Raw genomic sequence first — 15,179 nt, 5'->3', positions numbered from 1 at the left:
CCACAGATCTATTATACTTTATGGCCATCATAGATATATCAGCTCAAATAAAAATGGACAATGTTCCACCATATGTCTCTAAGATAATGAAACAGCTTTTTTATACTGCATGTGTTTAATTGTCATTAGTAGATTTATATTTTGTCATATTTATTTGGACACTTTAAAGATATTGAACATAAATTTAATTTGGTATAAAACAATTAGATTCTACAGTATTAGCCCTTTACAATTTACAGAGCTGAAAAGTCAAAGCTCATTTGGATAAGGAAAGTTGTGTTATAGAAGGATGCTGGTTCTTCTTATTTTTCTTTTAAATTTATTTATTTATTAAAATTTTTCACCTTTCCCCCTCCTCCCATTTCCCATTCATTCTTCTCCCTCCCCCTTCCTCTACAGTCCTAAGAGAAGTCAGGGTGCCTTACCCTGTGAGAAGTCCAAGACCCTCCCCCTTCAATCCTTGTATAGCAAGGTGGGCATCCAAACAGACTAGGCTCCCAAAAAGCCAGTCCATGCAGTAGAATCAAAACCTAGTGTCATTGTCATTGGCTTTGCTGTCAGCCCTCATTGTGGAATTGCTGGATCCTGTGGTAGGTTGACTCCCAGATTCCTGAGAAACTGCCACACTGATTTCCAAAGTGGTTGCACAAGTTTGCATTTCCACCAACAATGGATGAGTGTTCACCTTACTCCACCATTTGTTTATCTATATCAGCTTGCTGTATATTGCTTTTATTATATTTAGGAATGAACCTTGTATCCCTAATCTCACCAAGACCTTTATAATAAAGGGATGTTGAATTTTGTCAAATGTCTTGTCAGCATCTAATGAAATGATCATATGGTTTTTCCCTTTAGTTTATTTATATGATGGACTACATTGATAGATTTTCGTATGTTGAACCAGCCATGCATCTCTGGGATGAAGCCTACATGATCATAATGGATAATTTTTTTGATGTATTCTTGGATTCAGTTTGCCAGTATTTTATTGAGAATATTTGAATCATTGTTCATGAGTGAGATTGGTCTATAATTGCTTTCTTGGTTGAGTCTTTTTGTGGTTTTGGTATCAGGGTGACTGTAGCTTCATAAAAAGAGATTGGCAATGACCCTTCTGTTTTTGTTTTGTGAAACACAATAAGGAGTACAGGTATTAGCTCTTCTTGGAAGTTTTGGTAGAATTCTGCACTGAAATCATCTGGTCCTGGGCTTCTTTTGGTAGGCAGGGTTTTTTTTTTTAATGACAGCTTCTAATTCTTCTTGACTCCAGAAAGACTTTAATTTCTCTTTTATTTCTTCCTTGACCCAGGGATGGTTCAATAGATGACTGTTGAGTTCCCATGAGTTTGTAGGATTTCTGTGTGTAGAATTGTTGTTGAATTCTAACTTTCTTCCATTGTGATCCAATAGTACATAGGTAGTTATTGCAATTTTCTGTTAGATATTAGTATAGCCATACCTGCTTGTGTCTTTGGTCCATTTATTGGAAAACATTTTCCCAAACCTTTACTCTGAGGTTGTGTCTGTCTTTGAGGCTGAGGTGTGCTTCTTGTAAACAACAGATTGTTGGATCCTGATTTCATATCCATTCTCTTAACCTGTGCTTTTTTATATGTGAATTGAGTCCATTGGTATTAAGTGACATTAATGATCAGTGGTTGTTGACTCTGGTTATTTTTCCTGGTGGTAGTGTTTGTGTGTTTCCCTTCTTTGAGTTGTGCTGGTGGAGGGTTGTCAGGTGCCTGTGTTATTATGGGTGTTGTTGGCTTCCTGAATTTGTGGTTTTCCTTCTACTATTTTCTGTAAAACTGGGTTTTAAAGTACATACTGTTTAAATCTGTTTTTTTCCTGGAATATCTGGTTTTCTCCATCGATGGTGAATGCAAACGTAGCTGGGTATAGTAGTCTTGGTTTGCATCCATGGTCTCTTAGTGTCTACAGCACATCTATCCAAGACCTTCTGGCTTTCATGGTTTCCATTGAGAATTCAGGTGTAATTCTTATAGATATCCCTTTATATGTTACTTGACCATTTTCCTTTGCAGCTCTTAATATTCTTTCTTTATTCTGAATGTTTTGTGCTTTGATTATTATGTGCCAAGGGAAGTTCTTTTTTTATACAGTCTATGTGGTGTTCTGTATGCTTCTTGTACCTTCATAGGAACATCCTTCTTTAGGATGGGAAATTTTTCTTCTATAATTTTGTTAAATACATTTTCTGGACCTTTGAGTTGTAATTCTTCTCCTTCTTCTACCCCTATTATTCTTATGTTGGTCTTTTTATGTTGTCCCAGATTTCTTGTATGTTTTTTGTTAAGATTTTGTTGTATTTATTATTTTCTTTAATCAATGAGTTTATTTTTCCTATAGTATCTTCAGCATCTGAGATTCTTTCTTCTACCTCTTATATTCTGTTGGTTATACTTGCCTCTGTAGTTCCTGCTTACCCAAATTTTCCATATCCAGCCTTCTCTCAGTTTGTGTTTTCTTCATTACCACCATTTCATTTTTTAAGCCTTGAACTGTTTCCATTAGCTGTTTGATTGCTTTTACTTGGTTTTTCTTAGGTATCTTTGAGAGATTTATTCATATCTTATACTTTTTTGTTTGTCTTCTCTGTTGTTTTTAAATTAATTAATTTATTTATTAAAAATTTCCACCTCTTCCCTGCCTCCCTTTTCCCTCCCCCTCCTCCCTTCCCTTCCCTCTCTAGTCTTAAGAGCAGTAGGGTTCCCTGACCCATGGGAAGTTCAAGGTCATCCCCCCTCCATACAGGTCTATAAAGGTAAGCATCCACACAAACCAGGCTCCCACAAAGTCAGTCCATGCAGTAGAATAAAAACCCAGTGCCATTGTCTTTAAAGCAGTTTTTCACATCCTGTTTGAGGTCCTCTATTATTTTCATGATGTTACATTTAAAGTCAATTTCTTCTACTTCTTCTGAATAGGGTGTTCAAGTCTTCTTGTTGCATGACCCCTGGACTGTGGTGATGTCATGTTTCCTTTCAGGTTGTTAGAGGAATTCTTGCATTGGCGCCTGCACATTGCTTCCTTCAAATACAGCCAGGAGAGTCTTGGCGTCTCGGTCCAATCTTTGCTGTGACTGACTCTCTGGGTGGATCTCCTCAGTTCAGGAGCAGGATCTGTTTTTGGGCCAAGTACCTCATAGACAATAGGGCAGGCTTGGAGGAGGCATGGTTTTGTGGAACAAAGAAGCCCCTGCAGCAGGAGCTGGAGGGGCCTTGTGCTCCTTTCCAGGACCATCCAGGATGCAATCCCTGGGATGGCATCCACTCACCGGTCTGAATGGTTGTCCTCAGCACAGAGACAAGGACTCCTGAAAGTCCAAGGTCCCCGCAGACAAAAGGGCAAACTTGGGCAAAGGAGAGGGTCTTGTGGAACAAAGAAGCCCCTGCAGCAAGAGCTGGAGGGGCCCTGTGCTCCTTTCTGAGACTGTCTGCCCTTCCCTGGGATGGCACCCACTCACCAGTCTGAATGGTTGTCCTCAGCACAGAGACAAAGACTCCTAGAAGTCCAAGGACCTCGCAGACAAAAGGGCAAACTTGGGCAAAGGAGAGGGTCTTGTGGAACAAAGAAGCCCCTGCACCAGGAGCTGGAGGGGGCCTGCACTCTTTTCCAGCCGTGTGAGCACACACTCACCCCTCTGGTTGGGTTGCCTAATTGCAGGAGCAGGAACTGGTCCTGGGCCAAGGACCTCACAGACAATAGGGCAGGCTTGGGGGAGGCAGGGTCCTGTGGAACAAAGAAGCCTCTGCAGCAGGTGCTGGAGGGGCCCTGTGCTCCTATCCCGGACCTGAAACAGCTTTTTTGCTTATTATAGTATAATACACATTCACACATATATCAAACAATCCTACAGGTCAGGCAGTTAAAGAAAGATCAAATTGAACTTTTCAGGGTATGTTAGGTAAGCAATAAGAAATGATCAATATTCCCAGAAATAGATTGCATAAGGCTTTATTAACCTTGAATTGTCTTAACACTAATGAGAAAGGAACAACAGCTACAGAGAGACATTGGACAACAATAAAAACTTCTGAATTAAGTCAGCTAGTGTACTCCTAGGAGGTGTTGACCTCTTAATGGAAAGCAGGAGATGTGTTATATTGGGGAAGAGATTGCACTTTGTTTTCACAGAAGAAGAAAAGCTGTAAATAGCATCAAAATTACGCAAGATTAGGTTGAAAAAGGAGAAGCCCCTTGATAAAGAGAAATGACAGCTCATTCATTGAGGTGACAATCTAACAAGATGTCATTAAACCTCACAACAGTTGTGGCAGTCTTCCTTCTTTTTTTGCAGAAAAATAGAAAATACCCATCTTCGAGAAGTCTAGAGACCTTGGATATCTAGACACTTAAAGAAGAAAAGATACCTATCCAAAAAGAATCGCCAATCAATAATGGGCCAAACAGTTTATAACCTAATGTTGACACTGTGTGATTTTTTTTTTTGACTTGTCATCTGTGGGATACCGGACGGGACAGAAACTTCAACAAGCCTGCGCCTCATGTTACAAATGGTGCCCACGTGGATAACTGAACCCACAGAAAGCTTGAGAAAGCTTGGCAAAGAATAGAGTAAAGCATGTTATCTTGGTAACAGCAATTTCTCGGATCTGCGCGGCTTGCTGGAGGCAAACAAGCACTCTCATATAAGAGAGGCTTCCTGACTCAGTTGTAGCTGCAAAACCTTGTAGATCTTTTAAGAGGTCCTGCCACAAAACACTTAAACAGTGTTGATAAAAAGCTGAACGCATGCTTTTCGGTTTTCAGCTGTAGCAGGAAAAAAGCCACACTGTTTTAAAATGCTGGCTTTCTGGGTCGTCCTGCCAGGGCAAACTCTCTTTCAAGCAAGTAGTCCTGACTACAGAGGTTTTGAGTGTTGCTTAACACTGTTGCAGCTTGCTTACTGGCAAGGACCTTGAAGCACCACAGAGTTGTGGAGAAAAACGTGGCTACAGTCAGTACCTCTGACAAGAGGCTGGAAAGCTAAGGAATGGGCTGTATCCAGTGATCAAAGCCATGGTTCTCCATATTGCTTAGCAAATTAAAGACTCATGTGGTCAATAAAAGAGAAATATACAGTAAAGAGAGATTGAAAGACAAAGGATACCCCTAAATGTTTTACAGTGTGTTAAAAATATATGCAGGCTAAAAGTCAAAGTTCTTAAAGTTAAAAAGAAAGAAAGAGAGTAGTTGGGTGTGGTGATACACACCTTTAATCTCAATGCCTGGGAGGCAAAGGTAGATTGACCTCTGTGACTTCAAGGTACAGTAGCACACACCTTTAAACCCAATGCCTGGGAGGCAGAGCCAGAGGGATCTCTGTGAGTTCAAGGTGTGGTAGCACAGGGCTTTAATCCCAGCACTGGGGAGGCAGAGACAGTCAGATCTCTGTGAGTTCAAGGACAGCCTGGTCTACAGAGTTATTCCAGGACAAAGATGTACAGAGAACCTGTCTCAAAAAGTAAAAGTAAAAATAAAAGAAATAGAGGTTAAAATAAAAATGCACAAAGATGGAAAATACACAGAGAATATTGATACTGTATGCTATTATGTTTGAATGCTGGGAAAGGAGTAACAGCTGCTAAAAGATATTTGCTTATAAATGTTGCTGAATTAATCCAAGATAAATATTTTGAAAATACCTTGGCTTCAAAATTGAAGTCAAAAGGTATGCAACTTTGGAGAAGAGATTTTGCTTTTGTTTTCACAGGAAATGAGAGGCTGTGGATTCATTCTGAGCTAAGAAAAATCAGATTTGATCAAAGAAGATCACCCGAGAAATCCCTGGTAGGAACAGATGGCCCGGATGTCTGAGTTCTACATGTATAACTGATTCAAAACTGCTGTCTGTGGTGATTGAGACTCACAGGATACTCCACTCAGGACTTGATTATAACTCTAAATTTTCTTTAGGTCCCCATAAGATTATCAGTGCCCCCAATCAGTAGGAAGTAGCCTGAAAAACTATGCCCACATTCCTCAAAATACGGACTATGGATAATTTCCTTTGTTAAAAAAAAAGAGGGGGAAATGGTGTGGGAGAATTGTCTGTAATCTGTCAATCATATTCTAAATAAGTGTTGATTGGCCAGGCAGGAAGTATAGGCAGGAAAACCAGACAGGAAGTAGACGTGATTCAATGAGAACAGGAGAATTCTGGGAAGCAGAAAGCTCTCTTCACCATTCCTGCCCAGACCACCGAAGAAGCAACATGTGAGCTGACAGCTGAAAAAGGTACTGAGCCACATGGCTAACACAGACAAGAATTATGGGTTACTGTAAGATGTAAGAATTAGTTAATAAGAAGACTGAGCTAATGGGCCAATCAGTTTATAATCTAATGTAGACTCTGTGTGATATTCTTTGGGACTTGCTGGTTATGGGATATTGGGTAGGACAGAAACCTCAACAAGCCAGTCTCTCATGCTACAAGTCAAAGAAAAATCTAAATTTTGATACCAGTATTCTCTACCGGGTAAAATCTCACTACTTATACATGTACATTTTCTCACAACCATTGTGGCAGGATTCTGTTTTTTTTTTTCTTGCAGTAAAATAAAAATATACCCATCTTTGAGGAGTCCAGGGACTTTGGACATCTAGACTCTTAAAGAAGAAAATATAGATATCGAGAAAGAATCACAAAACCTCCTGAAACTGAGAAACTTCTGTAAAGCAAAGGACACAGTCATTGAGACAAAAAGACAACCTACTGAATGGGAGAAGATCTTCACCAACCTGCATCAGACAAAGGCCTGATCTTCAAAACTATAAAGAACAGAACTATAAATAACAAAAGAAACTACACATCAAAACTCTAATTAACCCAATTAAAAATGGGGTACTGAACTGAAAGGAAAATTCTCAACAGAAGAAGTTCAAATGGCCAAAAGATACTTAAGGTCATTTTCAATGTTCTTAGTGATCAGGAAAATGCAAATCAAAACAACTTTGAGAAACTATATTATATCTGCCAGAATGGTTAAAATTAAAACTCCAATAATAACCTATGCTGGAATGGATGTGGAGTAAGGGAAATACTCATCCATTGCTGGTGGGAGTGTAAACTTGTGCAACCACTTTGGAAATCAGTGTGGCAGTTTCTCAGGAACGTGGGAGTCAACCTACCTCAGGATCCAGCAATTCCATTTTTGGTAATATACCCAAGAGATGTCTAATCGTATTACAAAAGCATTTGTACAACTATGTTCATAGCAGCATTATTTGTAATAGCCAGAACCTGGAAACAACCTAGCTGCCCCTCAATGGAAAAAATGGATAAAGAAAGTGTGGCAAATCTACACATTAGAGTATTACTCAGGGGTAAAAATTAATGACATCTTGAATTTTGCATGCAAATGGATGGAAATAGAATACACTATCCTGAGTGAGGTAAACTATACTCCAAAAGAGGAATATGGTGTGTAATTACTCATTAGTTGATTCTACCCATAAACAAAGGACCTTGAGCCTATAGTTCATGATCCTAGAAAATCTAAGTAATAATGTGAACCCAAACAAAAACATATATTTATCCTCCTGGAAATTGGAAGCAGACAAGATCTCCAGGCAAAGTTGGGAGCATGGAGGTATGAGTGAGGCAGGGGGAAGGGGAGAGGCGGAGAGAGAAGGTAAAAGGGGGGCTGGAAAGAGCTTAGTAAAGTGGGATGGTAGAGATGGAGAAAGGGAGGATATGGGAGCAGGGAAGAAGATATCTTAATTAAGAAAGCCATTTTAGGGTTAACAAGAGACTTGGCTCTAGAAGGGTTCCTAGGTGTCCTTGTGGATGTCCCCAGCTAGGTCCTTGAGAGGGTGCTTGACTGGCCTTGTCCCATAGCCACACTGATGTATATCTTGAATATCACCATAAAACCTTCATTTAGCTGTGGATGGAAATAGAGACAAAGACCCACATTGGAGCACTGAAATGAGCTCCCAAGGTCCAGTTGAAGAGAAGAAGGAGGTAGAAGATCAGCAAGGAATTCAGGACAGTGATGGGTTGGTCCACCCACTGAGACAGTATGACCGATCTAATGGGAGTTCACCAAAGCCACCTGGATTGGGACTGAAGGAGCATGTGATCAAAACAGACTCTCTGAATGTGGCTGACAATGGGATTGACTGAAAAGCCAATTATAATGGCACTGGGATTTGATTCTCCCGCATGTACTGGCTTTTGGCAATCCTAGTCTCTTTGGATGCACACATTCCTAGGCCTGGATGGAAGTAGGATGGCCTTGGAATTCCCACAAGGCATGGTACCCTGCCTTCTCTTAAAACTGTTTGGGCAGTAGGGAGGATGAGTGGAGGATTGGGAGGGAAATGGGAAGAGGGGAGGAGGTGGAAATTTTGAATGTTATTATTTATAAAGCAATAAAAATAAAAAAGAAATAGCCAATAAGAAGTTAGAGGTAATGGGTCAGGAAATGTTTAAATGAATACAGTTTCTGTGTGATTATTTTGGATGTAAAATAGCTGGGCAGCCAGAACAACAAGCATCCTGCTCCTCCTGTTACAACTGACTCAGTCCTGCTCCTGTGGAGCTTGCTGCCTCAGGCCTGCTCTGGCCTAGGTTTCTGGCTCAGAACTGTTTCCATAAGTGTCCCTGGTCTGAATAGGTTCCTGCTCCTGTGAATCTCTCAAGTTTTATTTTGAGAGAGCATCTTTCACTGTAACCTGAAGCTTACCAAATAGATATGGATATGGTAGCCCCAGTTACATTCCTGTGTCTATCTATCCAGATTTGGCATTAGAAGTAATCACCACCATATCCTACCATTGAAATTTTCTGTTTCTCTCTTATACAAAAATGATTTTTATACAATATATTCTAATAAGGGTTTTTTATGTTCCCCTGATGCTCTTAGTTCCTCTCCCTCTTCCAAATCCACACTGTTTCTTTCTGTCTCTCCTTGGAAAATGTCTAAGCCTTAGAATAAATTAAACAAGATAAAACAAAAAGGAACAAATTAGAATAAAACAAAATAAATAAGAGAAAATAGCTAAAGAAAAAGTATAAGAAACACTATATATATATATATATAGAAATACAAGTTCACTTATAGGGATCTCAAAAAAATAAAACTAGAAGACATAATACTTATGCAAATGAACTGTAGATTTCATTGAGTTCATTTTATGTTGACCACCTTCTGTTTGGCATGGGGTCTACCCTACAGATTGGTTTATTTCTCTCAGTGAGACTCCCTTGGAGAAAACTAAGGCTTCATTTGTAAGTGACTATCAAATGGAGATACTTCTGGATTTGAGATGGGGGCATGTAATCACTTCTCCTTTCTGTCTAGAAGACCATATTGTGTAGACATGTGCTGCTGCCACAGCCTTTGAGTTTATGTGCATGTTCATTGCTCTTTGTTTATAAGGCCTTGTTCTCTTGGTTTCCTTCATTGTGCCAATATTGTAGCAGTGTACATTACAGGTAGGACACAATTGTAGAATAAAGGCTTTGTAGCTAAGTTATTGTTTGCTTTTCTACTTTTGTAGTGTGCATGTTACATTAAAATTCCATAAACTCTAACCTGCTGTGGTGAAGGCTTAAGATCAGCACCAGCTTGAATTCTTCATGTTCAATTTGTTGTGTAAGTATTGTCATCAGGACAACAGGTGTTATCTATCATTTTTTACAGAGAAAACAATAGCCTTGACCATTTGCTGGTTGTTTTCAGGTTCTTATGGTACATGATTGGCCAACAACCCAATTAGATGTAACCAATGCCTGGTACTGGAAACCTCATTTGATGATGAGAGATTTAATTTGGAGCTCCATCCCTCCATTATTCTGTAGTTAGGTTGTATTCTTATCTGTGTACTTTAGGAAGCTTCTGCTGTATTATTTCCCACATGATCTCTTAAGTGTCCCTTAGATTTACTTGTCCCTCCCACATTTCTTTTTCCCCATTTGATCTGCCTTTCAAACCTCATCGTCAATCCATAACTAACTAATGTATTTTCCCTTCCCAGTCAGATTCTCCCACTACTGATTCCTAATTCTTTAGCTAACCTCCGTGGCTATATGAATCATGTTTTGCTTATCAATGACTTAATAGCTAAAATTCAAATATAAGGAAATAGACCATATTTGTTTTCTGAGTCCGTATTACCTCACTCAGAATGACTTTTACTAGTTCCTCTTTACCTGCAAATTTCATTACTTTAAATGATTGAATAGATCTTAGCTTTCACCCAGGAACCCCTTCCCTTCTTCCTCCCTTCCTCGAGGCCATAAAACCCCCCAGTTCAGTTTGTTTGGGTGCTGGGACAGGGTGGTGAGTGCAACCAGGCAGGCAGGAGTTCCTTTGTTTCAATCGCCTGCCTGTGGGAAGGTAGGCCTTTTGTCAACAAGATCCCTGACCAGCAAGGGGCACTGATCCTGTAGCAGAAGATCCATCAGAGGGGTGAGTGTGCTCCTGACCCACAGCAGAAGCCCAGAAATGGAGCATAGACATTCCCCGAACCCCTCAACTCCTTGGTCATTCTGCAGGGGCTGCTCCACCCTGCTACACCCTCTCTCCTCTTATCCAATCCCAGATTTCACCCAGGAACCCCTTCCCTTCTTACTCCTTTCCTTGAGGCCATAAAATCCCCCATCTCTGCCTGTTTGGGTGCTGGGACAGGGTGGTGAGTGCAACCAGGCAGGCGGGATTTTCTTTGATTCAATAGTCTGCTGGCAGCAAGGTAGGCCTTTTGTCAATGAGGTCCCTGGCCAACAAGGGAATTTTACCGTGTGCCAGAAGATCTATTGGGGAGCATTTGAAGGAAGAGATGGGCAGGAGCCAAGGCAAGAATTCCTCCAACAATCTGAAAAACAATATGAAAACACCAGACCCCAGTGATCTTACAACAGAAGGACTTGAAAACCCTAATCCAGAAGAAGTGGAAAAAGGGCCATTATGAAAGCAATAGAGTCCCTTAAACAGGAGATGAATAACTCCCTTAAAGAAATGGATGAGAAATATAACAAAAAGTTTGAAGAAATGAGTAAATCTGTAAATGATACTTGGGAAACCAAGAAAAAACAATCAAACAGGTAATGGAAACAGTTCAAAAATTGAAGACTGAAATGGAGTCAATGAAGAAAACACAAACTGAGGGCCAGCTGAATATGGAGAATCTAGGTAAACGAACAGAGACTACAGAAACAAGCATAACCAATAGAATATAAGAGATAGAAGAACAAATCTCAGATTCTGAAGACACCATAGAGAAATTAAATGCTCTGATCAAAGAAAACAGCAAATCCAACAAATTCTCATCACAAAACATTCAAGAAATCTGGTACACAAGAAAAAGATGAATCCTAAGAATAATAGGGGTAGAGGAAGGAGAAGAATTGCAGATCAAAGGCCCAGAATATATATTCAACAAAATTATAGAAGAAAACTTTTCCAACCTTAAGAAAGATATTCCTATGAAGGTTCAAGAAGCATACAAAACACCAAATAGACTGGATCAAAAAAGAAAAAAAATCCCCTCACCATATTGATATGGGATAATTGTCTGTATTCTGTCAATCATGTATTTTAATAAAACGCTGATTGGCCAGGCAGGAATAGGCGGGTCAACCAGACAGGAAGTAAATGTGGGGCAATGAGAATAGGAGAAGGGTAGGGAGGAGAAGCTCTCTTCACCATTCCTGCGCAGACCATCGAAGAGGCAGCATGTAACCTGCCCAGCTGAGAAAGGTACTGAGCACTGTGGCTAATACAGATAAGGATAATGGGGTAACAAAAGTTATAAGAGCTAATAAGTAGCCTGACCTAATGGGCCAATCAGTTTATAATCTTATGGAGTCTTGTAAGTGATTTTCTTTGGGACTTGCCAGCTGTGGGGTATCGGGTGGGACAGATACCCCAACAAGCCAGTTTCTCATGTTACACCATATAATAATCAAAACACAAACCATACAGATTAAAGAAAGAATATTGAGAGCTGCAAAGGAAAAAGGTCAAGTAACCTCTAAAGATAAACCTATCAGATTTATACCAGACTTCTCTATGGAAACCATGAAAGACAGAAGGTCCTGACTGCAGAAGCTAAGAGACCATGGATGCAAGCCCAGACTATTATACCCAGCCAAGCTATCATTCACTATCAATGGAGAAAACAAAATATTCCAGGATAAAAACAATTTTAAACAATACATACCCACAAATCCAGCCTTATAGAAAGTAATAGAAGGAAAATCACAACCCAAGAAATCCAACATTGCCAATACTGCCTACAATAACTCAGACATGTAGCGACCCTTCACAAGCACAACTCAAAGAAGGGAAACACACAAACTCTACTACTCCCCCCCCAAAAAAATAACTAGAGACAACAACCACTGGTCATCAATATCACTTAATATCAAGGGACTCAATTCACCTATAAAAAGGCAGAGACTAAAATATTAGATATGAAAACAGGATCCAACATTCTGTTGTTTATGAGAAACATACCTCAACAACAAAGACAGACATCTACTCAGAGTAAAGGGTTGGGAAAATTTTTTCCAAGCAAACGGACCTAAGAAGCAAGCAGGTGTGGCCATTCTAATTTCTAACAAAGTTGACTTCAAACTAAAATCAATCAGAAGAGATGGAGATGGACCTTTTTTATTCATAACAGGAACAATTCATCAGGAGGAAGTCTCAATCCTGAATATCTATGACCCTAATATAAAAGCACCCACTTATGTAAAAGAAAAACTTCTAGAACTCAAGGCAGTCATCAAACCACACACACTAATAGTAGGAGCCTTCAACACACCTCTCTCACCAATGGAAAGGTGAATCAACAGAGACCTAATGGAGAAATAAGAGACTTATTGGAGGTATTGAATCAAATGGACTTAACAGACATCTATAAAACATTCCACTCAAATAGGACAAAATATACCTTCCTCTCGGCAGCTCATGGAACCTTCTCGAAAATTGACCACATACTTGGTAACAAAGCAAACTTCCACAGATACAAAAAAATATTAGTAAACACCTGTGTCTTGTCAGATCACCATGGATTAAAGTTAGAATTCAACAACAATTCTAACCCCAGGAAGCCTACAAACTCATGGAAGCTGAACAGTCAATTACTGAATCACCCCTGGGTCAAGGAAGAAATAAAGAAAGAAATTAAAGTCTTCCTTGAATTTAATGAAAATAAAGACACAGCATACTCAAAACTATGGGACACAATGAAAGCAGTGCTAAGAGGAAAGTTCATAGCAGTAAGTGCCCAATCAAAGAAAACGGAGAAAGCACACATTGAAGACTTAACAGCACACCTGAAAGCTCTAGAAAAAAAAGAAGCAGATTCACCCAGGAGGAGTAGAAGACTGGAAATAATCAATCTGTGGACTGAAATCAACAAAATAGAAACACAGAAAACAATCCAAAGAATCAATGAAACAAAAAGCTGGTTCTTGGAGAAAAACAACAAGATTGACAAAACCATATCCAAACTAACCAAACCGCAGAGAGAGAACATGCAAATCAATAAGATCAGAAATGAAAAGGGGGACATAACCACAGACACAGAGGAAATTCAGAGAACCATTAGATCTTACTACGAAAATTTATATGTCACAAAGTTGGAAAATGTAAAAGAAATGGGCATTTTTTAGATAAGTACCATATACCAAAGTTGAACCAAGACCAGTTGAACAATCTAAATAGACCTGTTAGTCGCGAAGAATTAGAAGCTGTTATCAACCCCCCACCCCCCAAAAAGAGTCCAGGACCAGATGGTTTCAATGCACAATTCTACCAGAACTTCCAAGAAGAGTTAATACCTATACTCCTTAATGTATTTCACAATATAGAAACAGAAGAGTCATTGCCAAACACTTTTTATGAAGCTACAGTTACCCTAATACCAAAACCACACAAAGACACAACCAAGAAAGAGAATTACAGGCCAATCTCACTCATGAACATCAAAGCAAAAATTCTCAATAAAATCCTGGCAAACCAAATCCAAGAACACATTAGGAAAATTATCCATTATGGTCAAGTAGGCTTCATCCCAGAGATGCAGGACTGGTTCAACATAAGCAAATCTATCAATGTAGTCCATAATATAAAGAAACTGAAAGAAAAAACCATATGACCATTTCATTGGATGCTGAGAAAGCATTTGACAAAATTCAACACCCCTTTATGATAAAGGTGTTAGAGAGATTAGGGATACAAGGATCATATATAAATATAAGAAAAGCTATTTACAGCAAGCCGACATCTAACATCAAATTGAATGGAGAGAAACTCAAAGCCATTCTACTAAAATCAGGAACAAGACAAGGCTGTCCACTCTCTCCATATCTCTTCAATATAGTGATTGAAGTTCTAGCAATAACAATAAGACAACATAAGGGGATCAAGGGGATTTTAATTGGAAAGGAAGAAGTTAAACTTTTGTTATTTGCAGACAATATGATAGTATACTCACTCATAAGTGGATTCTAGACATAATTAAATGTCTTTGATCCTATAATTCGTGATCCTAGAGAAGCTAAATAAAAGGTGAACGTGAAGAAAATCATATAGTTATCCTTCTGGATATTGGAAGTAGACAAGATTGCCAGGCAAACTTGGGTACACAGGGTGGGCGGTAGGGTAGTGAGGTGGGGGTTGGATATAAAGGGAGATGGGTAGAGAGAAGGGAGAAGAAGAGGATTCGGGAAAGCTTGGGGGAATGGGATGGGTGGGATAGAGGAAGGTAGATATGGGAGTAGGGAGGTAAATATCTTAATTAAGGGAGTCATTTTAGGGTTTGCAGGAGACTTGATTCTAGAGGGGTTCCCAGGTCCAAGGAGAGGTCTCCAGATTGTTCCTTGGGCAGCAGAGGAGAGGGTACCTGACCTGGCCTTGTCCCATAGCCATACTGAAGAATATCTTGCATATCACCATAGAACCTTCATTTGGTGATGGATGGAGAGAGAGACAGAGACCCACATTGGAACACTGGACTTAGCTCCCTAGGTCCAAATGAGGAGCAGAAGGAGAAAAAACGTGAGCAAGGAAGACAGGATCACGACGGGTGCGTCCACCCACTGAGACGGTGGGACTGATCTAATGGGAGCTCACCAAGGCCAGCAGGACTGGGACTGATGGAGCATGTGATCAAAATGGACATTCTGAACGTGGCTG

Source organism: Myodes glareolus, chromosome 6, assembly GCF_982192425.1.
Source record: "Myodes glareolus chromosome 6, mMyoGla1.1, whole genome shotgun sequence".
Lineage (NCBI taxonomy): Eukaryota > Metazoa > Chordata > Mammalia > Rodentia > Cricetidae > Myodes > Myodes glareolus.
This window is presented reverse-complemented; position numbering follows the sequence as displayed.